This window comes from Meleagris gallopavo, chromosome Z (genome assembly GCF_000146605.3).
Source record: "Meleagris gallopavo isolate NT-WF06-2002-E0010 breed Aviagen turkey brand Nicholas breeding stock chromosome Z, Turkey_5.1, whole genome shotgun sequence".
In the NCBI taxonomy this organism is placed as follows: domain Eukaryota; kingdom Metazoa; phylum Chordata; class Aves; order Galliformes; family Phasianidae; genus Meleagris; species Meleagris gallopavo.
This window is the reverse complement of record NC_015041.2, coordinates 61,553,528-61,577,005: the sequence shown is the minus strand read 5'-3', so window position 1 is coordinate 61,577,005 and position 23,478 is coordinate 61,553,528. Positions and strand designations below refer to the sequence as shown.

The window sequence follows — 23,478 nt, the reverse complement described above, 5'->3', positions numbered from 1 at the left end:
TCCCAGAATTAAAGAGAAAACATGTTTGTTAATCAGAAAGCAGCAAAGCATAGTACATCATCTTGAAATTTTGCCTTGTGCTGTGAGAACTGCAGCCTATTAGGGACAGTTCATTTCGTAATAGAAATAGCACTGTACCTTGAATTTGTTTTCTGTGGGTTTGTGTGGGGTTTTTTTTCTCTCTCTCTTCCAAATCAGTGTCAAAAATGTAATAGATAATGTTTTGGTATAATAGATAATGTTTGTGGTATAATTCATACATGATGTCCCTTTCCAATTTTGAGTAACTGTGCTTTGCAAGTGAACAGGTTACTCTCCAAAGATTTTCATATGGAAGCTGGTAGGACACATACAGTGGAGAAGGCAGCTGCAAGAGCCTTCAGGACACCCTCCTGCAGACACCACACAGAAAGGCAGATCTGCATCTAATGCACCTGTGCATCACGGTCATATGGTAGCCAGGTTGTCCAAAATGCAGCTGTTCCTTTTACTCTCGCTGACTCCATGACTAACACAGCCACATTGTCAGCTGTGTGATTCAGTCTTGGTACAGAAACTGTACTTAATTCTGCACCGTCTGGAAAGTCTAGATTTATTTCAGTGCAAATTGTAAGGGATAAACACTATTAAGTAAGTACTACCCATTATTGCTGATCTTTTGCTTTGTTTTTAAATCTGTTTCCTTTTTCAATGACAGTATCAGAGCTCACGATTTGTGGCTCTTCTAAGCCTTTGTGTGAAAGTGATAGTGGGAAGTAGCTGAAGCAAAATAATGTGAAAGGAGAAATTATAGTATTCACAATTAATATTGTGAATATTGTCCTCACAGAATTGAGGACAACAGAAAGTACAAATAAGATCTTATACTTTTGTTTCAGTACACTTTCCTCATCATGTAGTTCTGCTTGCATTTCAACAAGAAATGAGGAAACTGTTTCAACAAGAAGCCTTACTTTTATCTTTTCTTTCTAATGACTCTTTAAAACCTAGAGATACCTGTATGTAAGAAGTCATCTCTGCTCAATTTTGCTCTGTCTGCAGGAGCAGATTTGTTTCATTTCCCTGAAACCCTACATGTGCTGACATAATAATACAAGAAGATAGGTAAAAACATCCCGTGGCTGGTTCTAATCCACATTGTTCAAGGTGCTGAGTAGATCACAGAAGCAGCAAGCTACTGAATTCTGTCTGTGCATGCTTTCCTAATTTCAGAGTCTGTTTTTCATGAAAATCTGTATTTACAGTTCTGCCTATTTGTTAAACCTTACAAGGTACCTTCTTTTCATGCTTAGTATTAAAATACTGCAAATCTTTTTTTTTCATGGTAACACTGGAGGTTCAGCCCATAGGACAACCACAACAGCAGCTGCTCTGTGCTAGTTAGTCATTCCTAAAACCTCCTAGAGTGTTCCAGACATCTTTCTAGGTGACAGGCTTCCAAATGAAAACCATTCCTGAGTTACAAATGATCTACTGGATCCAAAGCACAATCTTCAGAAATTCTGTGGTGCTTATGGTGAAAAGTTGTCCTTGCACCTTGCAGATGTTCACAGTGGAATTACATGAAGAGCAGAGCATCAGCCCGTGAAAACAAAAGGGAGCTGTGAGAGTAAAGAAGATCCAAAGGTAACAGAATCCACTGTCTTGGCTCCTTACTGTGCCTTTCAGAATGATTTCATCATCAAATAAGATGTCAGAGTTTGTGTAGTGTTCAACCATCCTTGAAGACGTTCACGGTTAGGCTGGGCTGGGCTCTCAGCACCCTGGTCAAGCTATATGTGTCACTGTTCATTGCAAGGGAGTTGCAAGGTGACCCTTAAAAGTCCCTTCCAATTCAGACCCTTCTGTGATTCTAACCCAAGCATGCTCCTCTGTCACACCAGCATGAAGCTAGCCAGCAGGGCAAGGACAATGATGTCCTCAGATATCCCAAAGCAAGCATTTCTGATGGCTTAACTGCAAGGGAGTGAAACAGATCTTACTCCTCTAGTTTACTTTCAGATGTTCAATTCACCTCTGTAGCATTAAACCCATTTCTTATGTATATATTCAAAGCACAGGTTAAGGTTAGCTTATGCACTATTGTTTTTGACAGCTGGCTTCTAAATACAAAGCTAAAAAAAACTTCTTCGGCATCATGAAGTACAGCAAGGGGACAAGGAATCCCAAGTCATCTAATTTTATTAGAATTTTGATCAAGCGTCATGTAGAGCAAAATTGGTTGATTTGATTTGAAAAGTTGTTTAAAGTACAAAATGGCCTATTGATATAAAGCAGAGGACTCTTCTGTGATTATTAAATGGCTGGAGGATCCTAGAAGGTTTCTCAGTGGAGATGATCCAACAGAAAATCACAAGTACTTCACAGGGCTATAAGATACAAAACTGCAAGAATGGGTATTGGCCATATCGTTCCTATTTGACAGTCTAAACAATGGAGCAGTGATGTGGCAAACTGGGGAAGATACACAGTTTTTAATCTGGGGAAGATACACAAGTTTTAGCTGTAAAAGTCAAGCTTGCCCTTGTCCATCAGATCATTTAATAATTTAGGAGGTGATATAGAAATGCCAAACCACAGTGCTTACTTGGAAAATGAATGGTGTCAAGGGACAGTAGCTGCAAATTTGACATGAAATCTGGTACCGTATGCAGTTTCTGTCTGCTGCTGTCCTGTGTGCTGCTTACAAAAAGCTGAGGGAAATTAACATATAAATCCTTTGTATTCTTTACATGGAAATTATGCAAACAGAGAAAGATTGCATTAACTATGAGATGAAACAAGGGTAGTGTGAGTTTAGTCACTTATAAACTCATACATGTTCTTGAATTCTTTGAATGGGAATATGAAACAGATTTATTTTTTCCTGTTAGTCCAATTTATTTTGGTCTCTAAATAGGCACATTAAAGTAAGACGAATTTATGTTTTCAGGAGGAGTGGCCAGAAAAATCTGGAACATCTATGCAGATGTGGGCAATTGCATTGTTCTAAATTCTTCTTTATAACATGCTGCATGAAGTCTAAGCCTAAAATTTCCCCATGTATATTTTGATGCATGTTTTTGGCAGTTGAGATGGTACCTAGCTAAAGATGGAGACTGAGGAACTTAAAATACCTAATTAATTATTCTGTTCATGCCTCACGATATTTGATCTCATGCATGCATGGGAGGATGAGAGCAGGTCTATGCACTGAACTGAGTGGGCAATACAGCACTGAAATCTGACAAAAGAGGGGAGTTTGCTGTGGATTATGCTGGGCAGCCAGCCCTAGAAATGACTTCATTATAATCCTTTAATATTTTGAATCAACTCTCAACAGGAGGTTAAATACGTAATATAGATTATGTTGGCACAGACATTCCCCCTCTTGTCTGTGAAAAGTGAATGTGTGTCAGTATGCTGACACTGACAAAGTGCCTATGATGCTAAGGATGCTAAGAACTTGACTGCCTATGCTCCATTTTAACTGTGCTGATGTTGGAGGCAGGAGTCTTCATTTACACCTATGAGACAGAACTACAAGTGACTCTTCACCAGGAACTAAGGCCCATGCAAGGAGGGGAAAGCACTACTTCAAATGGGGCATCTGAGCACTTCTGCACTTAGAAGTATTATTTTAAAAAGCAGTTAAGTGAGTATAGTTAGAATGCTATTGTGCTTTAAATCCCTGGAGGGAAGAAGGTGATTAGACGTAGTTGCTATTTTTTCTGTAATATTTTCGAATAGAATATGTTAGTTGCACACGCTGCAGAAGCTGAGCATAAATTGCCTCACTAAGCTCTATTATTCCAAGGAACAGCGAGAATAACAAGCTGAGACACTGATGAACTCAGAGAAATATGAATAACACATTGACGTTCAGGCTGTATCTCTAGCACGCTGACTGACACTGGGGACACACTTCTCAAGGATGTGAGGGATTGCAAGAATGAGTCTCCAAAATCAGGCCTGGAGACAGGAGATTTTCATCACCACTTCTGATGGCTCTAGGGAAGACCGATTCAGCTGCAGGGGGTAAGAAATCTTGCCAATGAAAAACAAAAAGGGTTGTTTCTCAAATATCATTAGACTCCATGCAGAAGCTGGGGAGATGCTAAGCAGGAGGATGCTTTTTATTTTTACACACAGCAAACAAAGTATGGGGATGTTTATGGTACTCAGCTGATTATATCTCAGGCTTACCGCTCTTCCAACCTAATTTCCGGCCTAAAACTCAGGAGAGTGTGATGCATGAGAGAGCTTCAGGGGAGGGAGGGTGAGATGCTGCAGAAAAATTCCTCAGTCGGCCTTATTATAAGATATCACAGAGCTATATAGCCAGTGCAGTTTGAGTAGAATTCCAGGCACAATAAACAAATAAATAAATAGCAGCAACAATAAATCCATTCTTTATTAAGAAACATAAGGGTGTGCAAAGATAATTTTTTTTTTTTTTTAATTTCAAGAGAATCTATTTGTCTGTGTTTGGTGCAGTGTGCCGGATTAACAGCCCTTAGACCAAAAGTCCTCTTAGCAGGCAGCAAGCAGCCTGCTCCTTTTCTTGAGTGATGGGCCCTTGAGCCATCAGTGCTTAGCTCTATCTCTCAAGTTACAGTCCTTTCTTCTGAAACTGCCCAGCAGGATTCAGCAGTAGCTGGACTAAGAACACCAGCTTAAATCACAGAGCTTATAAAATAGCTACAATAACGCCAGCTTTGTCACTTTCAGCCCATCTGCAGCTCGCTCTTTGATTAAGGAGGAACTTGCAAAATTAAAGGACTGAATAGGTATGCTAGTAGGAATTTAAGATGCTGTACGCTATAATTTGCCATTGATTATAATCAATCAGAGAAAATTCAGATCAGTTTCTACACTTGATCATTGTTGAAAGCTACACTTTCAACTCAGCAATCTGAGAAAATACAGAAGGAAAGCAACTGGAAATTATGCTGTACTGTTACACTGTAACAGTGTAACAATTTAAGGAACCCAGTAGGAGCCAATAAGTTCATAGCTTTGATGTAGTTATTAACCTGGTTGCAGTTCGAGAATTTCCAGGATTATGAAAAGCTTATTCAGCTGCATGTTAGTGAACCATCACTGTGAAAGAAAGTGCTGCTATAACTCATATCTCTATTTAATTAGAAATTAATTGATTCTATATCATAAATTATTATTTCCAAGACGCAAAGAATTCTGCATCTAGAAGCAGGCACAGCAGTTTTGTAGCTTCAGAAATAAGAAGAAAGAGAATGTGAAATGTTGGAGCATCCTGGGAATAGGGTGCTGCCTCCTCAAGCAATAAGTTAAGTTAAGTAAGTTAAGTTAAATAAGTTAAACCCAAGTTTCACAGCCTCATTTCAGTGTCTTGATGCTTCCCACAAAGAGTGTGGCCAAAGAGAGATGTCTCTCAATATTTTTGGTGTTAACTCAGAACTGTAAGAGTGAAAGTGTCTATTATCAGTGCCACCTGGAAGTTCTCTATTTCTTGGCAAATTGAATAGCCAGTTATCCTCAGACTACTCCTAATGCTGCAAAGCCTGGGAAAAAATATTACAGAGGGGTATAATCAAGCAACAGCAAAAAAAAATGCAAAGCAAAAATATGATTATAGCAAGTGTTCGGAAACATGACAAAGGAAATAGTTGCTTGATTTACTTTAGTTTAGTTAGTGATGGTGGCAAGAGCTGTGGAGCCTAAGCTATAAATTAGAAAGACAATAATCAAGTTTGACAAGTAGTTATTTACAAACACAATACAGCTAGCTTCAGGGTGACTGTGTGCACCTGAGTTCTTGATTTCAGAACAGCCCAGTTAGCTATTGGCAGAGATAAGATAGTGATTGGTGACAATAGACCTGCTTAGAACTGGACAACTAACTGAACCAGTAGAAAGATTTATTTGACTGACTGTTAGGGGGGCCCTGCAAATGGAAATTTCAAGCAGGTCTCAAGATCTTCCTTGAGGAAGCTCCTGATATGTCTACTCTAGCTTGTATGCTTGAGTACTCACTGGGTGAAGTGAAACAAAGACTCCAATAAGCTATTCCTCCTGCAGAAGTGATCAAATTACTGTAAATAGTCGAACTCTTCCTTCAGAAGTGGCCAGTCTTTCATACCTAGTTGAGATAATCTGTGATGACGGAGATCAGCAGCAATGGAAAATAAACTGCTGGTGGGCTTTTGTAGATCCATGGCAAGCTGGCTTCAAAGAACCATGCAGAACAGAGGTTTGGGGAGTATCTCCTGATCCAGCTGAAGACAATACGAGCAATGGAGACCCCCACAACCTGCAAGCAGTGGATGGCTGTCTTGCTCAGAAATGGTTGCATGTCAGGGTCTTAATACATTAGGGGTTGTGATTTCTATCCCCTTTCTATCAAACACTCTAATCTGCCTTATTCACATCACAGGCTACAAAGACAAGCTAGTAAAAAGGACAAGTCACACACATATCATAGCTATGGTCTGACTCTTGGATGAGGTATTTTCTAAATTCAGTGCCTTCTATGAATAGAGACACTAACTAATTTTTGAATTATTCTCTTAGGTATGATAGCTGAGCCAAGTGGCTCTTACATCAAGAATATACTGCTTTGAAGTGGACTTTGTCCTGTGGTAAATCCCTCCTTTACATTTCCCTTGAATTGTCAACCTATCCATAGTTATCCTTGTAAATCTCAGTAACTTAGGTTACCTCATATATTCAGATGTATAATTATAAAAGAGGTAACATATATACATTGGGTGAGCAGACTTAAAATTAGCTGTAAAAGAAGCAGTTAATTAACGTGACATGAATGAACTTCTTCCCAGCAACTGATGTAGGCCCCAAGTTCTGCTGAATTGACCCAGAGATGTAACTTCAATACAAAAATAAGCAAATAGAGGAACATGTATTGTGCTGATCTGTAACGAGAATAGAAGCACTATCAATTTCTAGTTCTTGCTGTGAATCTGTGAATTCACTGAAATGAATAATGCTGAATTTTTCAGGACTGACTTGCTTCAAGACGGACTGGGAAGATTGAACAGGCATTCCTCTGGTGTATCAGTTTGCACATTGAAACCATTTTAAATTTCTGGAGTGAGGTTGATCTGATCATGTGTTGTCTGTGGTTGTTCTACTGCATATTCTACATGGGCTATATTCTTCTGGGTGTTCCACTCCACCACTGAGTTAAATACCATTAACAGAGCTAATTGTTTGTTTTTTAAATTCAAAAGCTGAGATCAGAAGTCTAAGCATTGATACTACTCTAGAAGTATTTATGCATCTTCTAGTGATGCTGAATTTCCAATTGACACTGCTGTCGTTTTAGATTTCTGTTAAGCAGAAGTTGCATGGAATCGCTGGGTGACCTCTCCTGCAAGTTCTCTCTGTCTCCAAAGAGATACTTTGTCACTGTAAGCACTTCTGCTTCCCTGATGCTATTACCTCATGTCACTTGTGTTAATTTAGGGAATAATGTAGTAGCATGCAGTTTAGCATGCTACAGGTACAAGTATTTCTAACATGGTGCTCTCAGTTATGATGAAGGAGTAGAAATCTATATGAAGATCTGCTGTTAATTACCAGCAAGATTTGAAGTATGAGCAAAGCAGTATCATGTATTAAGAAATACCTTGTTGAGAAAAGCAAATGCTTCCATTCATTACCGATTAATTAGAAAAGGAGCCCCATGCAGGACCCAGAATTGTTTATTTGAATAGTTTTCAAGCAAACTAGCATGTTTCAGCTGGGTACTAATTGTGCCTAATGGACCCATTACTTTATAACCAGAGCATCATTGTAACATTTTCCCCAATGATTAATTAAACTGATTAGATAATGCCTAAATCTTGCAACCAAGCAAGATCAGTTGAATTTTTCACCATTTCTGCCAGAGGCTTTACTCAGAGCCTGGATAACATTCAAACCTGGTAGGTTCTTCTACCCCTTGCTTGGTTATAATTCCAAGAGAGTCCAGAGTGGTGAGCATCTTTCTTCCCCACTATGACTTGGCCATGCAGTTGCTCTCAGGGGATCTCATAAGGCTCTGGAAACCTAACTGCTTTCTGGTTAGGCTTATTTCCTACAAAGGTTGTTTTCTGAGCAAGGTTAAATGTGCAGCACTTGTGAAAATGCCTGTGTCTGTCACCAAAGGCACTTAAAAGACAGGAAAGCTGTGCCTAACCACAGTCCACTTCAGAAAGTATTAAGGGCTGCAGGAAACCAAAATGAATGGTAAAGTGACTGCATCTTGTACAGTTTTCTTTTCACTGCTGCTAAAGCTTCTGCCATCTGATCCAACCTTATATGACCTTATATACATTTGATCTTTTTGTCTCGTTTTAATGCTGAATATTTCTGCAACAGGATCATCAGACAAAATTTGGTTGTGTATGTGCAGCAGATAGAGGAGAGAAAGGGATCTACTTGAAGAGCAGCTGGGGCTCTAAAGCAGTAGGACAATTGGGAATAAAGTAATTATTTAAAGGCTGCTCTTTGGCTCTTAGAAGTGGCTTTTAGTATATTGCTGAGATGAAATGATGAACATTTGTGTTATTTGGGTTCCTAGTGAGAAGCTAATATACCTGCAGCCTTTAACTGAATTTGTTACAGTATTTGAGATGAACTGATATGTTTCCATCATCAGTTTGTATGGAACCATATATGACATAGTCCATACTCTCCCAACACTTGCCATAGCCCAAGTTACAAACATCTTTACATTAGTGGGGTGTTGGATTTATTTTCACTGTAGATGCATGAAGAACTGCTTGTGAGGTCCTATTGCTTAAGCACATTTCTATTTGTAAACATGGCCCCCCCTCTGATCAGCAAAGCATTAAACAAAGTCTGCACTCACTCACTTCACAGAGAAGTTGATGAAGACAAAAGTCTGTTTGGACAACTGATCTACATGCAGCTGCATTTGCTGAGTCCAGGCCCTCGGTTCACTGAACAGTGAGTTAAGAAATTCTCACACCTCTTTCTCTTCCTTGTGATTTTCTACTAAACCCCAGAAGACCAAGTGGAATGAATCTGAGATTACACACCCACTGTGTCCTGATGTGCTTTATAAAACATACTTAGTACTTACAGAACTCCATGTTTACACATCTGCTCTGCTTACACGGGACTGAAACTATATACAGGCTCATTATCATGCAGCTTCACTCTGCTATGGGCTGCCATGGTGCTCATTTACTTCTGTTCCAGAGGGCACTTCTGGGATTAAATAAAAAGAAAAAACAGCGTCATGAGAGATGTTTTCTCTCTTGTTTGCATTGCACAATGGAGCCGTAAAAACTACAGGTGGGAAAAAGCCTTATCAATGATTAAGATTCTTGCTGTCAGCTAAAAAAAAAATCTTGAAAGCATTTTTAATTACTCTGATTTTTTTTCCAGAAAGCTTTGTTGGTTTTTTGTTTTTTTTTAAAGATTTCACAGAAATTATTATCTCTTATACAGAACTCTGATATCGGAGATCACTTCTGCAGTTTCGTGTGCTTGTTCCTTTGGGATAGGGAGTGGGGAAGGTCTCTCTGGCAGGCTGTGCAGATCTTTCTCTCATAGCACAACCTAAGCTGGTTGCTGGTCTGCTGAGGTGGGAGTCCATCAACTGCCTCCTGGGTGGGTGGGAAATGAGCCCTACGAGTTGTGCCAGCAAGCGGGGCATGGCTCGTCAACTGCCAGCTTGCTGGTCCTTTCTGCATGCACGGGCAGAGGAGCAGCAATTTGAGTGGTGTCAGGCAGTCAGCCTGCTACTGCTTCCTAACCAATGAGCATGCCCTTTATTAGCCCTGCTCATAACCTCAAAAGGAAAGGCATTGCTTGTATAACTCTTCCCTGCAGCTGTAAAGAGCTCAAAACACTCTCTTCTTTTACAGCTTTTAAAAATTATTGATTAAATTTGTTCTCTTTATCCCACTTTTTTTTTTTAAAGTTTGTTTGCTGTTTATGATTGAAATGTTTGTGGGTGCAATTGCAATGCCCATAGAACTGCAAAATCTGTAATTTCATAGTGTATTCCAGGTCTCTCTTCATTTATTGGGTTTTTGCTGTGGTTTAGGCAGTACTTTCTCCATGCTGTACAAAACTTGGCGAGTAGCTGAGACTGAGAATTTTGAAGCATGTTCGTTGGGTACCAGTCTACCCAAGTACTCCTTGCCCACCTGATGGGTAGACAGAGAAACAGGCTTGCAAAGTGGGGACTCAGAGTGTGGTGAGGCCCCAGCATGCTGCCCAGAGAAGCTGTGGATGCCCCATCCCTGGAGGTGTTTAAGGCCAGGTTGGATGGGGCCCTGGGCAGCCTGATCCAGTGAGTGGCAACCAGACCATGGCAAGAAGTTGGAACTGGATGATCTTTATGGCTTTCTAACCCAAGCCATGCTATGATTCTGTGATTCCGTGACTCTCCCATTTTCCCATTTCTCCATTTTCATGTCTATTTGCGTCTCTTATTATGGTTTGGAAAACTAAGACATCTCCTTCTCTGATCTTAGTTAAGGAGCCTTCAATACTGCAGAAGGCCTAGGCAACATTCTCCTATTTTCTGTTGGCATTGCTGCCTCTAGTCATGCCCTCCTCACTCCCTACATTCTTGGTCATCTGCTGTTCTTGGAACCTACTTGCCTGTCTCCATAAAAATGCTGGCTGTGATTCTCCGAAATGATCTGAATTTTAACTGGGAAATACTCATTCCATTGAAACCCAGGATGAGTTTTCATATTTCTAAAAAAAATGTAATTGCAGAAAGACTGAGATTTTAAGAACATGGAATTTAGATCAACTCTTGTATTTGATTATAATGGTGGGACCTTCTTTCTCCCTAGAATGATTGCCAAGTGTAAATGAAATGTTACTACATCTTCAGCAAGTTTGGATGGAAAAAAAAAAAAATAATAAAAGAATGCCTAGTCGTTCTAGTCTCTTCAAAATCAATTATTGCAATTCAAGGTTGTAGTGGATGCATGAGGAGAAAGAGTATAAAGTGCTTTAAAAATATTGCAACCAGCAGTGAAAGTCAAAGTGCAATAACCAAGTGTCCCTTAGAAATGGAAGCACTTGCTTCCTCTTTCTTTCTGAGCTCTCTCAGAAGAGCTAATGACAGGTTGCTTTAAATTATTCATAGAAATGGACAGAGGAAATATTGCTACAGTCCTCACGAGAGGATGTGGGGGCTGAACTTATCAGATGTTGTTTGCTGGTTTAGAAAAAAATTAATCATGACGAAAAATTCTGACATCCTAAAATTCTTGAAGTGATAAATGAATCATGTTAACTGGCTGGATCTGATAACAGTAATTCATCTTGAAAAATCTGAATTAAGAAACTCAGAGGAGTTTTACAAGGGGGTTTGAGCACAAATTTGCCAGTCAGGTCTGCTAGATTTGCAACCTCACACTTGACACAGAACAGGGGAGCAGAAGTCCTGCATTACAGTACACAGGTGTAAGAAATATTTTTGCATTTACCTTGAATGGTTGAATAGTGTCTCTTTCCCCTTCTGAAGTGTGCATTTAACACACAAATAGCATTTGAAACAAATTATTTCTGAAGCAGCCTCACATCACAGAAGCAGGAATGAGCAAAGTACTATTAGATGAAACATGACAGTAAGTTCAGAACAGGAGTGTCTCTGTTTTTGTCCTAGTGTTTTTAAGGAATAATGTACTCATGCATAGAGAATCATTCTCAACTTTTGGCACATGAGACTTATGGGACTACATGTCAGAAAGGTTCAATTAAACAAAATGTTAGTGCACAGAGATGCTTGATTTAATTGCTAATATTCTTGAAATTTTAAAGGAGGTAAAATACATTTCAGTATTTTCAGTATGTGAGCTACAATACCTTGGAGGGAACAATGACACAGAGAATTGCAGCTTAAGAACATGGCTGAATTTTTTATGAAAGAAGTAAAGAAGTGGCAGCATGCCTAAGTTGCCTAAAGTTTGAACAGCTATACAGCCTTCTGGAGATAGTTTGGTTATTCTTTGTTATTCAGAAGACGTACTTTCACTATTAACTAGGATATGACCTGCAGTCATCTCAATTTGCTGAAAGTGGGGTTGAAAAATTTGGGATTGGGTTTGGTCTGTTCTTGTTCAGATATGTGGGCCACTCTGAAAGTAATGCTTCCTATTTATTTCCACAGAAACTACAGCAGATACAAAGAGCACAATAACACTGTTTGATTGAGCAAATTCTCAGCTACAAAATTCAGTTTTTCAGCATAATCATCACCATTTTTTGCCAGCAATTTACAAGAGCCTGCATGCTGCACTCATTACAATCTGTGTCAGTGAAGGTGGCCACTGTCACCACTTCTGAAATGCACCACCATCTGTCTCGCTGTGTTCACATCCACTGTTTGTTCTCCATAAACTTTTAAAAGTGTCAGTGAATGCTAGTGGGGTCTATTTTTTCCTCACAGAGGAATTCAGTTCCATACTGCTGCTTCATCCGCACTTCCACTTCAGACACCATTCTGTCAGACTGCCCCTCTGCTGCCATCTATCACACAGCAACAAAATGCCAATATTATTGGCAGTGTTCAAACTCTACTGCCATACAACCAAAATCTGCCTCTGATGGCACAGGTTGACATCATAAAACAGGAGGCATTACTTTCCGAGCAGCCCTCACATGGAGAACCTTTGGAAACAGTGAGAAAAGCTTAGTGGCTGGATATGTTTTCTCTTATTTTGAAAAGTCTGTGTTACTAGAACTTGGCATATGAATTTCCTAGGTACACTGGCGTGGTACAAGCAGGGAGATAGAAGTGTGTCTGTGTATCCAATAGTCAGACATCCAGTCATCAGTGAATTGGTAATGCTGTTATTGTTCCCATCTTACAAAAGATACCAGACTGCCCAGCACAAACATTCAACTAGATCCGAAGCTTAGGTGTTTTGAAATTCTGCACACCATCAAGGAAAAAATTGCACACTAGTTAAAGCCAAATTGTGGTGCCCAGCTGTGATTCAGGAGAGGCCTACCTGGATGCAGATTTCCATGCCAGCTGTGATAAAATCTTCTCCACAGGAAGACCTATAATGTGCCTATATAAAGACTCAAAACTGGAAAGAAAACAGTGAAGGACTAGGGTAGATACAGGTGGAATGAAGGAAAAAAATTCTGGCTGTCTGCACTGAGCAAGTAGAGCTGTGGTTATGGTATATTTATGAAATATACCACAGGGCTTTCTCAGTGCTCCTGTCCAAGTGTAACTCTCTATGGCATCTGCTGCTTTCAGCTGTGTTCAGTTCAGTCATGTAGCATTCAGTCTTGGCATGCTGCGGAATTGAGACCAGAACCACCTTTTGTTTGATCACAGATGCTCACTGGTTTCCACGCATGTGACATTCAAGATAGCTGTGAGCTCTGTCGTCCGTAGGTTGCTGCATCACCAGTTATCCATCAGAGCTGATATGAGCCAGATTTCATTCTGCTGTAGCAGTAATTTTGTCGTGCTATTGACAAATGGAACACCGATGGCAAATAAGAAAGGAGGAGGTCTAGCAGAGTCACTAAGCATATAGTAATAGTAATAATCCTGACAGGCATGCAATTTAGCCTTTACTAGAGGTTCAAATAATAGCCATAAAAAGTGGTCAGCTTCCAGGCACCACTCTGCAGTAGGAGCAGCAAGTGGATGTTGCATAGAGGTTAAGCCTCTGCCCCAAAGCTGCTTGTGACCATTGGAAACAGCTTCTCAGAGGAGCAGCAGCAGCGTACAGTTTTCAGAGGGATTCTGCAGGCTGCAGAGAGTAAAAGCAGATCATTTTTATGAGATTGGATCCTATCTGCTGGAGCTGTGTTAGTTTGGTAAAGCCAATTCTTCAGCTCAGAGCTCAACCCTGGTATTATGTTCCTGCACTTTGGATTTCCAGTGCAATTACTTGATCTTTGTGGAGAGCTTTCCTAATAACCAGATGGTTCTGGGCTCTGCCAGTGTTTTCAAACTAGGTTTATTTCTTTCCACATTTTATAAGTAGATATCAATAGATCAGGAGACGGAAAAGTGTGAAAGCAAACAGAAAAGTCTGCTTCCCCTCATTCTTCTCTGTCAAGAAATCAGTAAAAAACAAGTTCTAAAAGCTGCAGCTCCGAAAGCCATACCTCTCTGTACATTAAAACCTGCTTGTTTTTTGCTTAGCAATGAGGTTTTAGAAAACAGTTCTTACTCGTCATGCAGGTCTCTGATGCTCTGCACGGGAACGTAACTTCAAAAGGAATAATAACCAGGACTGATTTCTCAATGCATTTCTCTAGAATTTTTTTCCAGCCGACAGTACTGTGTGGTAAGCTGAGCTTATCCACCACATCCTCCCTGATATATTTCAGAAGATCCTTCAGATTGTAGGTGTAATGCTATGATTCTTAACAGATACTGACTGGCTGTCACTTTTCTAATCATGCCATCTTTGCTGAGCTCAGTCAGTGTTCCTGTTTACACAAAAGTCCTTGTGCATGTGCATGCAACCTATGTATTAGTAAATGAGTACATGGTTACTGTCACTGACATTACTGGGCACATCTGGAATTCAACCAAATGCCAAATCCCAAAAGCTTTCTGTACCCCAACACATACTGCATGTCTAATATTTGTTCAGTGGAGATGTAAGAGGCTGGGACATGAGAGCTGCCCTTGTGAGCTCTGAAACCACATTGGGAAGAGAAACAAAGCATGTTTTCTGTAGAGTCTTCCTGGCCAAAACCACACTTTTCCTGAAAACCCCCACAGACACACTTATTTTTTTTCTTTTTCTTTTTCTCTGCTGCTGAGCTGTGTAATTAGCTAACCTGCATGCATAGAAGTGATAGACAAAGATATTCCTTTAATTAAAGCCATCTTCACAATTTTACTCAAAGTAGCTCACTGTGTAATTACTGATACTTGTTAAGAGAAGGAGAGAGGGTGCGAATGAGAGCTGTTGTTTCCTGCAGATGTGGCAAATGCAGACAGCATCCTTTTGTATCACAACGTTGTGAGAGTGGAGGCAGAGAGGAGTGGTAGAGACTGCACAAGGGGAAAAGAGTATAAGCATTTTAATATTTCCTGAGAAAAACATGAATTTTAGCAACAAACACCATGCAAACACCACAAAACAAGTGCTTGTTAAAGCAGGAGGTTAGTTGGAATACTTTGCAATAAAAAGTGAAAGAACTGCCTGTACGGAACGTTACCTTAGGAAGAAAAAAGAGAAAAGAACAATACCTCCAATGACATTATGAAATCTTGCCTATGGTCTTTTATAAAAGCTCCCCTCTGTCTTCCCCAGAAGTGTCCTTTGCTTTTTCTAGCTGCTAGACAATTTCCAGGTAACCACTTCAATCTTTCAGGTGGTATGAGGGATCAAAAATTGGGCAATTACCTAAGAAATACCTTGAGAAGTTTCTTGAGAATTTTTTTCTATCCACTGTTATCTCCTCATTTTTTCTGCCGTCTACATTTTCGAGCACTTCAGCAGTTTGTTTGTGGAGCCTCTAACTCCATACTGAAACCTGAGAACAGCTGTCACTTTTCTAAGAGATGCATGGGTAAGCAACTGCATCCCTGGGTTGCTGTAGGCAAGCTGCAGCTCTGATTCCTCTTAGGTTCTTCTGGAGGTCTTGTATGCATATGTATATGCATGCATACATATATGTTATTGCAAGTATGATCATCTTCAAACATTAGAAAGAAATTGCTTTATCTGAATATGTATATAATCAGCAAGATAGGTGGCAGAATGCCTTTCAAAATTCTCTGTACTTTGCAGACTAAAATGAAAAGAATGAATTGTGGTGAAATTTAAGAACTGTCACACTAAAGTGTTCATTTTGCAAAGGAGAAACATCAGATTGTTTTATTTAGTGAATTAAGTACTGTATAAAAAAATCCTGCTGTTAATGACTGCATTATTAATCTTGTCAGTTAGCTAAATTAATACAAATACTTTAAGCAACAAGAATGCAATTTTTCTCTGGGAAGGCTTTTCTGTTTCTACTATTTGTGGTCTCCAGATATAGACCAATACCTTCCATCATCTATAAAACATAATTAATTGTAACTACTGAATGTAAAAACTATCCAGCTGGGAATTAGAGAAACAGAAAATCATAAACAAGAAAGCAGAATAATGAAGTTTCCAGGAGGTAACAGCTACCTTAGAATATTTGAGAAGTGCTACTGTTGAATGGAAAAAAATTACTCTTAATAACTTCTCATGATACGCACAGTATATTACATACTCTACTCTGCTTGTGAACACACACACAAAAAAATTGTCAAAGCTTTTTAGAGCAAACTCTGCTGTTACAAGCTTATTACTGAGATGCAAGACATTTTACCCTTTGTCTTTTGATAAATAGCAGGTTAGTAAAAACCTAGGAGTTTCAATGGAAAAGACAGTAGGCACAAGGGGTATTTAAGATATGGGTATGATATTTGAACATTACTCTATTTATAGGTGATCTGGAATTATGAAAACACTTGCTGCATGTTACATGGTGAGACTATGGTTTAAGATTCATGCTGAACATGGAATTATTTGTTCTTTCATTCCCTTTCTGGCTCGTTAAGACTTCAGGAAAAAGTACAAAGTGCATCTTCTGATTTCCCTGGCAGCTATTTGTTAGCATGAGTTTTCATTGTGAATTTGTTACTAGACTTAAGAAGAGGTGGTTGGTGGGGAACTGCAAAGCCATGGCCTGATGTGCAATAGCCATGATGTATGTCAGAATGGTTCTCAGTTCCCCCATGGGTGCTTTGTCCTTGTTTGCTATGGGGTGCTCTGTCATACTTGGAAAAGGTTCAGAGAAGGATCTTAATCAACCAAATGAAGCTAAAATTTCGAGAAAATCTTAATCCACTCTGACCGTCATCCTTCTGTACTATGGGATGGAAACATACTGCAGATTCCTTCGCCCTGCTGAAGGCATATCTTTGCTTCTGCTTCTCTATCCTCCAAGGGGCTGAGGAAGATTGTCAGAGAATTTCTCAAAGAGCAAATACCACGGTATGTTTTTAGCAACTGCTGTTCACAGGCATTAATTCTAGAGTATTTGAACCAAAGCTAAGACCTGGTTTTGAAGTTTAGAACTTACATTGGCTTGTCAAGGGGAAATGTGAATACACTTTCACCAGGTTGACAAAGGCTGTGATCAATTCTCTCTAACTATAAAAAGTATAACCAGTAGTCAGTAAAAAAAGGGTTGACTTTTTTAGCTGTACCATTGCACACTGAGTAAAGCATACTATTGTATATGCTCAGAACAGCTGACTGGAAAACCGCTACAGTTTAGGCTGCCCTAATACAGAAAATTACTGTACTGTGCAATCAGTGCAAAATGTGTGTGTGTCAGGCAGAAGTTCTGTTTCCACCTGGATTACAAGCCTTTGATGAATGAACTTTGCCAGTCTCCAGACTCAATGTGAAGTGCCTTAGAAGCTTTGCAAGCACTGCCCAAATACACAAATAAATGACTAAAAGGGAAAGCGCTTTCCATTTCCCCTGTTGGCTCACTAGGGAGCTAAGTAAACACTTGTCTTATGACTAACTGAGTTTATGTCCTTTTGGAGTAGTCATTGGATCAAATTTTAAGAAACAGTTTGATTTTTGCAATAAAATCTACCAGTTCAAAGTCGATATTCTGTAGTCCTGCCAGCTCACGTAATGCTCCTTCAGTCCAGCTGTGTGAGTCTCTCTGAAGAGCATCAGAAGAGACATGTAGTGTACCTGCGGACAGATTACAACTTACAGACCATGCGGTTTTGTTATTTTTAAATTGCGCAAAGCTAAAGAGTTCTGGGCTTGCAAAGGGCATTTATGTTTTGATACATAAAGACATATTTTCTCCAGAATTCCAAAGAACTAATAAGAGCAGAGCAGTGCTAGACTAATTATAAAGAAAGGTTGTCAGTGTCTGTATTTCAAAAATACATATTTCTTGGCTCGAAGATTTCCTTCAGGACCTTGAAAGAATCCTTTATCTTACTTTGGTATTGGTTCCAAGACCCTTAAAATGAAGACAAAAGAGATTTGGTGGGTTTTTTAATCAGTTTTTAGAAAGGAGAGTGTGCAGTTGCATCAATACAAAACATGAATAATCACTGAACAACAAGAATTTTAATGGAAGAATCTATGCTCAGAGCACCTCAGCACTGGTCACAAACTCCCAAAGTCCACATGCTACCTGCTCATTATCAAAGTGAGGTTGAACCTCACTATTATTCCACGGTATGGCCTGATATGGTAGCATTCAGCCTTGTGTTTCAAGACTTGATTTTTTTTTAACACGTTGTCTGTATAATTTTATATAAGTCATCACATATTTACACAAGCTTTGAAACTTTCAGAGATTAATAGTGCTATTAGACTGCTTTCAGAAGTGTCATTGGCTTTTGTTTGTTTCTGTTTCTCATCAAAAGATACCAATTCCTTTTAATACCATTTCACGTTCCACCATTAGAAGAGCTAAAGGTTTTTCTTTGTATTTTTTTTTTGTTTTCAATTACAATGGTGAACTCGGATGTAGAAGTACATGAAATTGGTTTAAAAAAGAATCCTGAGTTGTCATTTCCTTGATGGCCTCCTTCAGTTCTATAGATCACTTTCCATTATTACTCATTACATTGTGAATATAATCCAGCATTGCTAACCTCTTGTTATTTGTCAGCATTCTTCCAGTGCTGGCATTTGAGTTTGTACAACTCTTAGACTGACAAGCTGTAGAAATGGAGAAGAAGCCACTGTGCTTTATTTAGGGGAGCAGAGACTGGAACTGCTGGGCTGTTGAAGATACCTTCATCCAGACACACCTCAGAAGGGCTTTTTTTTTTTTGCTGTATCTGGGTAAAATGTGAATTTATGCTATCTGTGAGTTTTAGCAAAAGCAATGTGCTCATTTTCTTCAATCTTTGCAGTAGCTCTGTCTTGTCCACTTTCTCAAAAGACCTTTGTGTTCAGCATTTGCACTGCTCAGAAGCAGTGTCTTGCTGCTCTCTGGCCCTAGGTCACCAGCAGAGCTTTAGTTGCTTCTCCATTCCCGCTCCATTATTGACTGTCTATATGGAAACAGGAGTCTGTCAGCACAAGGTGGATTACAGTAAGACATGGTTTTGACAAATGTCTTATCAACAAAAAAAAAAAAAAAAACACGTGATGCCATATTTCTATGAATTTTCTGTGATGATTATCTTTCCTATGTGATGGTAGTAGTCTGCATTGCAGAAGACTGGATTTATTTCTCTCACTTAACAAGCCTAATGAGGTGTGGCAAAACAAGGGGAGGAAAAACTGACTAGCTCTGCAGAATGACTGAACTGCCTGAAATCCGAATACTATGATAGCATCATTGAATAGGTGCCATGAACACAGTCAATGCTAGAGTCAGTTTCATTGTAAGAAGTACAGTTTCATAGTTCTGTAGGTCATAAAGCCACTGTTCTTCAGTTTTAGTAGAACTCTGGTTTTCCTCTTTGTCCCTCTCTGTAATTATGGGTTATTCCCTCTTTTAATCGTGCTTTGCCCCTAGCAAGTACTGAACTTCACCACAGTGAAGTTCAAAACATCATTTGATCCATCATGAACAGGTAGTAAAATGAGAAGGATTTGAGTTGATCAGTACACCTGCAGGATTTTGGAAAAAAATGAACCCAAGACCTACCGGTGATAATGTCCTCTCCCTTCTTTTCATCTATGAGGAAGGAAGTAAGAGATGGAAGGAAAACAGCAAAACTTGAAACTATTTGAGTACTTGTACCTTTGAGTACTGTGTCACATTCTTCTCACAGACACATGTGTTTGTGATACTTAATATTTTGTCAGTTTGAATCCTTGTGACAGGTTGTCTCAACAGATTTATGCAACAGATAACCCATCCCCGAATTTTTTAAAATCTTCATAAAAGTCCTTCTGCATAAATCTGCCTTTTTATGAAGATAATTTATGCTTAAATCCTGCAATTGATCCTTATTCTCAAACCCTAATTGTTTCAGTTAAGTATTTTTCAAATGCATGCTTTGCTTGCTTTGGTTAAGCAAAAAATTGCTCTTGGTATCAATTACAAGCTCATCTAACACTATTTTTTATGCCAAATTGGACATCAGGTGCAATACTTCTGGGATGAGTTCTGCATTTATGGTCAGCTCCTATTAGCAGCTCAAAAGATGTGTGCATTGAAGAATATAGTGTTTGTTTTCCCTATTTCCTGAAAATAATGTGGAGTATTTTCAGCTGCCAATAGTTAAAATGAGTAAAGCATGAATTATTCAAAAGGAAATCTTCAAACCAAGTCAGTGCCCAGTGGATTTAGCTATTTCATGCACGTCCATGTTGGTTGGTCACAGTTGTTTTCCTAATGCTTCATCTACATCTTCAGCTTCTGAATTCTTTTATACAGATACTGAAAAGTATCCTTCCATTGGGCACTCTTAATCTTTTGGTTTTAAAGCAGGCTCTCAGCACTGGAGAAAAGAAGACAGAAATCCTGGTGTTTATTCTTATTCATTTAAAGTGAAAGAGAAAACGTCCTCTCACTCCCACTCCCTCAAAAATGTATACACATTTAAAATGCAGTGACTTTAATTGTTGAGTATTATCTTACTGTGGTTTAACCCAGCAGGCAGCTCAGCACCATACAGGCATGGGTTGAGTTAAAAACTACTTACTCAGAAAAGAAAAATGGAAACAAAAATGTGATAATAACAGTATATGTATACCCACAATGCAATTACTCACCACCCGTCAACCAATGCCCAGCCAAGCCCCAAACAGCATCTGCCCCCTGGCCAACTCCCCACAACTTTATAGCCTTCTACATGATGTCATAAGGTATGGGATAACCCCCTGGTTCTGCCCCCATCATGGCAGTGGCCCTTTCCCCAGCAAGCAGCCCAGCCATAGGCATGTATTCATTGTTCAGCTACAACCACAGCATCGGGTGCTGTTAGCACTATCTCAGCTGAAACCAGGACATATCTGTAGAGGTGCAAGTAATTGTTGCATGATTATTCTCATCAGCCTAAAGCATGAAAGCAATTGAGTAAAAAAAAAGAATCCTCATGTTATGTAAAATGATTACTGCCTGTGAGCCATAATAAACTATGATGTTCTCACAGTGGTGATGTTAAGCAGCAGAACAAATGAGCGCAGCCTGCTGATTGTGCAATGTCTTCATCATTATCAACTGCTGTAACCCCAATAAGTGAATGATTTAATTACAGGGGTATCTACACAGTCCCTTCCTAACGAAACAAAGAGGGATGCTGAGAATGCACCACAGTTGCTCCTGACACCAAGTGGCAGGGCCATCTACAGCCATAGGTGCTCCCCCTTGTTGTGTTTTACTTCTGCTCTGCAGATGTGTAAAATGTACCCAGAGAAGAATATATTCAAAGGCTGGAAATCGCAAGCAAAAGTGCAACTTCCTAAAAAACCTTTACTAGAGCAGCGGCAAGGGCGCAGGAGGGAAGGCTGGGTCTTAAGTACACATCAGCACCACCATAGCTTCACAAGGATTGTTTTGTGCATTATGGGCTTCAACCTGATACACAGGTTTAATGGTATGGCTGCGATATTCAGAAATTTAGAGAATGTTACTTCTCTAAAATGTTGTGAGTCCATAACAAAAATGAGATTTTTCATGTATTCTGTCAGTCTTTCTTTATGCAAAGTGGATGAGTTACCACAATTTGCAACAAGACACCATCTTACATCTGTGGTGATTCAGATCCTCATCTGCACTGAATAACAGGTGATGGAAATAATTATCTGACAAATGTAAATTTTCACAAGAAGCTGCAGTGTAACACTGAGATGTCTGTGTTTAGTTTAAACTGTGCTTCTGCCAGCCAGATCACGTATCTGAGTGCTGCAATATGCACAACTACCAAATAGCTTATGAACCATAATCCTGTTTCAAAAGGACATTCAGCACACAGAAGAGGAAGACTTCCTGAAAGTCAAACAGATCTGTTTCACTTTTCTCCTTCTGGACAATGTGAATCAACAACTAAGTGATGAACCCATCCTGGGTTCATGAAACAACAAAGTTGTTGAAATACCTTTGAAAATCTTACTATTCTGTCTACTTTGTGCATTTAAGTAGTACGGAATTGGAAGATAGAAAAGAAAGTGGCATTTCCTAGCTGTACCACAGATTCTCTGCATCATTCTTTTGTGTCTGAAGGAAAGACTTTTGAGGCAGGAGCTCTTTGCCTCCCTATGTCTGGAAAATGCTCAGCACTTCCTGCTGCATTTCACTTCCAAACCTATTATATCCCTTGTTGGCTTTGTAGAATATTGCATACAGTGGTGTTATCAGTCCAAAGTGGTACAGTTTCTGCTTCTCACTCATACTGAGATATTCTTTCTCATTATTTTGTAATTGCTCTGTAATTATTCTAAGTGAGGCTGGGACAATAGTTCTTGATAGAACAGTACATTAAAAGGAGCACTGAGTATTCAAGAAATCATCCCTTCACCTGGTTTTTGTTTCTTCTTATCTTCTACTGCTGCAAGTATTGCAAAAGTGGGAAGCAGTCTTGAGTAAGGATGGTCACCTGCATACCCCTCTCCCTACTTGTCCTCACCAGAAAAACTATATGAAATACCACATTTTGTTGAACAGCTTATTTGGCTGTGGAGGAAAAAAAGGAAAAAAAGAAAGAAGAAAAAAAAAAAAAGTAGACTCAGTGCTTTACATTCTTCATAGTGAAGTTCTTCCTCCAAATACATATGCATCCATGAGCACTTAGCAAAGCAACTGAGGACTAAAAATAGAAAAATAATTGAAAACAGTTCAGGTCTTTCACAAAGGTAGCTTCAGCTTCACCTGTTAGTATTTTCTGCTTTTTTGTATGCACTTTTGCATGTGTTTTCTGGCTGGCTCTGGAGATCCTCTTGTTAAAGGGTAAGAAACCTCTTTTAGTCTTAATCCTACTTAAACATACTGAGTACTGTATGTCAGGATCTGCCCCAAGCAGATCCAGAGATGCTTTTTTATGTGAGTCTTTTCACTCACAAAGAGATTTTCTTCCTAGGATGTGGTTCAGCATCTCTGTCTTTTTCTCCTTCTACTCTGCAGTGTTAAGATCACTGGTGACCTGCTGCCATCTGTTTTGCATGCGATAACATTTCTTTGACAGATGTCATGCAGATAAAATTTGCAAGATATTTTGTAAATATTTACAATTAAAAACATTAATTGTGTATTATTGTTATAAATGTATTATTTTTGAAAGTTCAGAAAATGAAAATGACTGTGCTATTTCGATTTTGTCCAAATTGATCTGAGAATCTAAACCAATCTTGTAGTCTTCTCTTTGCTATTCATCCTCTTTTTTTCTTGCATTCTAGCTTGTCTGCATCTACTGAAGTTGGCTCTTTCTGTCTGCATGAAAAAAAAATTATATTCAAACAAAATCAATTGTTAGAAATCAGCAATAGTTCTTCCATAGTCTGTACAACAACCTGATCTCATGCTTGATCTAGTGGTTGTCAACCCTGTCTGTGGCAG

At 39.2% G+C, this 23,478-nt stretch overlaps 1 protein-coding gene across 1 annotated transcript in view; it reads left to right on the top strand.

Moving 5' to 3' along the window:
- Nucleotides 1–23,478, top strand: part of LINGO2 (leucine rich repeat and Ig domain containing 2) — a 123,135-nt gene that overhangs the window by 48,856 nt on the left and 50,801 nt on the right. Inside the window, exon 2 of the mRNA XM_019610696.2 lies at nucleotides 1,544–1,626. The gene's annotated coding sequence lies outside the window, so the exon portion shown is untranslated. The remainder of the gene's footprint in view (nucleotides 1–1,543; nucleotides 1,627–23,478) is intronic.